Raw genomic sequence first — 2,500 nt, 5'->3', positions numbered from 1 at the left:
GAGGCCACCCGAGCATAGAAATAGCAAGAAAGAAAAAAAACAAAAAAAAACAGCACGTAAAATCTAAAAAAAACGCAAACGGGCAACGAAAAAGGGGGGTGGAACACGAGGACTTCCCAGGGGGTCACCCATCCTAGTACTACTCTCGCCCAAGCACGCTTAACTGCGGAGTTCTGATGGGATCCGGTGCATTAGTGCTGGTATGATCGCACCCGAAATATTATCCATGCTTATTGCTTTTATGTCTTAAAAGACGCAGAACCTCCTTTGTTTTCGTACGCGAGGCGTGGGACCCACGTGACCGATCGGCTCCGTTCCAAAAATACGAAAACCATGAACCATGAAGCGGAGGCCACCCGAGCATAGAAATAGCAAAAAACAAAAAAAAACCGCACGTAAAATCTAAAAAAACGCAAACGGGCAACGAAAAAGGGGGGTGCAACCCGAGGACTTCCCAGGGGTCACCCATCCTAGTACCACTCTCGCCCAAGCACGCTTAACTAAGGAGTTCTGATGGGATCCGGTGCATTAGTGCTGGTATGATCGCACCCGAAATACTATCCATGCTTATTGCTTTTATGTCTTAAAAGACGCAGAACCTCCTTTGTTTTCGTACGCGAGGCGTGGGACCCACGTGACCGATCGGCTCCGTTCCAAAAATACGAAAACCATGAACCATGAAGCGGAGGCCACCCGAGCATACAAACAGCAAGAAAGAAAAAAAACAAAAAAAAACCGCACGTAAAATCTAAAAAAACGCAAACGGGCAAACGAAAAAGCGGGGTGCAACACGAGGACTTCCCAGGGGGTCACCCATCCTAGTACTACTCTCGCCCAAGCACGCTTAACTGCGGAGTTCTGATGGGATCCGGTGCATTAGTGCTGGTATGATCGCACCCGAAATACTATCCATGCTTATTGCTTTTATGTCTTAAAAGACGCAGAACCTCCTTTGTTTTCGTACGCGAGGCGTGGGACCCACGTGACCGATCGGCGCCGTTCCAAAAATACGAAAACCATCAACCATGAAACGGAGGCCACCCGAGCATAGAAATAGCAAGAAAGAAAAAAAAAACAAAAAAAAAACCGCACGTAAAATCTAAAAAAACGCAAACAGGCAACGAAAAAGGGGGGTGCAACACGAGGACTTCCCAGGGGTCACCCATCCTAGTACTACTCTCGCCCAAGCACGCTTAACTGCGGAGTTATGATGGGATCTGGTGCATTAGTGCTGGTATGATCGCACCCGAAATACTATCCATGCTTATTGCTTTTATGTCTTAAAAGACGCAGAACCTCCTTTGTTTTCGTACGCGAGGCGTGGGACACACGTGACCGATCGGCGCCGTTCCAAAAATACGAAAACTATCAACCATGAAACGGAGGCCACCCGAGCATAGAAATAGCAAGAAACAAAAAAAAAACAAAAAAAAAACGCACGTAAAATCTAAAAAAACGCAAACGGACAAACGAAAAAGGTGGGTGCAACACGAGGACTTCCCAGGGGGTCACCCATCCTAGTACTTCTCTCGCCCAAGCACGCTTAACTGCGGAGTTCTGATGGGATCCGGTGCATTAGTGCCGGTATGATCGCACCCGAAATATTATCCATGCTTATTGCTTTTATGTCTTAAAAGACGCAGAACCTCCTTTGTTTTCGTACGCGAGGCGTGGGACCCACGTGACCGATCGGCTCCGTTGCAAAAATACGAAAACCATGAACCATGAAGCGGAGGCCACCCGAGCATAGAAATAGCAAGAAAGAAAAAAAAACAAAAAAAAAACCGCACGTAAAATCTAAAAAAACGCAAACGGGCAACGAAAAAGGGGGGTGCAACACGAGGACTTCCCAGGGGGTCACCCATCCTAGTACTACTCTCGCCCAAGCACGCTTAACTGCGGAGTTCTAATGGGATCCGGTGCATTAGTGCTGGTATGATCGCACCCGAAATACTATCCATGCTTATTGCTTTTATGTCTTAAAAGACGCAGAACCTCCTTTGTTTTCGTACGCGAGGCGTGGGACCCACGTAACCGATCGGCGCCGTTCCAAAAATACGAAAACCATCAACCATGAAACGGAGGCCACCCGAGCATAGAAATAGCAAGAAAAAAAAAAACAAAAAAAAAACCGCACGTAAAATCTAAAAAAACGCAAACGGGCAAACGAAAAAGGGGGGTGCAACACGAGGACTTCCAAGGGGGTCACCCATCCTAGTACTACTCTCGACCAAGCACGCTTAACTGCGGAGTTATGATGGGATCCGGTGCATTAGTGCCGGTATGATCGCACCCGAAATATTATCCATGCTTATTGCTTTTATGTCTTAAAAGACGCAGAACCTCCTTTGTTTTCGTACGCGAGGCGTGGGACCCACGTGACCGATCGGCTCCGTTGCAAAAATACGAAAACCATGAACCATGAAGCGGAGGCCACCCGAGCATAGATATAGCAAGAAAGAAAAAAAAACAAAAAAAAACCGCACGTAAAATCTAAAAA

The 2,500-nt window shown here is 47.0% G+C and overlaps 7 non-coding genes across 7 annotated transcripts; all 7 read right to left on the bottom strand.

The window, feature by feature from the left end:
* Positions 1 to 95: 95 nt before the first annotated feature.
* LOC145144962 (5S ribosomal RNA) lies at positions 96 to 214 on the bottom strand. The gene has a single exon (XR_013725959.1). It is a non-coding gene; the product is annotated as a 5S ribosomal RNA (ribosomal RNA).
* Positions 215 to 433: 219 nt separating this feature from the next.
* LOC145150189 (5S ribosomal RNA) lies at positions 434 to 551 on the bottom strand. Its single transcript, XR_013731013.1, has one exon. It is a non-coding gene; the product is annotated as a 5S ribosomal RNA (ribosomal RNA).
* A 229-nt stretch (positions 552 to 780) lies between these two features.
* LOC145152333 (5S ribosomal RNA) lies at positions 781 to 899 on the bottom strand. The gene has a single exon (XR_013732856.1). It is a non-coding gene; the product is annotated as a 5S ribosomal RNA (ribosomal RNA).
* A 231-nt stretch (positions 900 to 1,130) lies between these two features.
* LOC145150055 (5S ribosomal RNA) lies at positions 1,131 to 1,248 on the bottom strand. The gene has a single exon (XR_013730885.1). It is a non-coding gene; the product is annotated as a 5S ribosomal RNA (ribosomal RNA).
* Positions 1,249 to 1,479: 231 nt separating this feature from the next.
* Positions 1,480 to 1,598, bottom strand: LOC145155252 (5S ribosomal RNA). Its single transcript, XR_013735701.1, has one exon. It is a non-coding gene; the product is annotated as a 5S ribosomal RNA (ribosomal RNA).
* Positions 1,599 to 1,828: 230 nt separating this feature from the next.
* On the bottom strand, positions 1,829 to 1,947 carry LOC145153675 (5S ribosomal RNA). Its single transcript, XR_013734170.1, has one exon. It is a non-coding gene; the product is annotated as a 5S ribosomal RNA (ribosomal RNA).
* Positions 1,948 to 2,176: 229 nt separating this feature from the next.
* Positions 2,177 to 2,295, bottom strand: LOC145149793 (5S ribosomal RNA). The gene has a single exon (XR_013730639.1). It is a non-coding gene; the product is annotated as a 5S ribosomal RNA (ribosomal RNA).
* Positions 2,296 to 2,500: the final 205 nt, after the last annotated feature.

The sequence above is a fragment of the Lactuca virosa genome, chromosome 1 (genome assembly GCF_052849685.1).
Source record: "Lactuca virosa cultivar CGN04683 chromosome 1, Lactuca_virosa_CGN04683_v6, whole genome shotgun sequence".
Lineage (NCBI taxonomy): Eukaryota > Viridiplantae > Streptophyta > Magnoliopsida > Asterales > Asteraceae > Lactuca > Lactuca virosa.
This window is presented reverse-complemented; position numbering and strand designations above follow the sequence as displayed.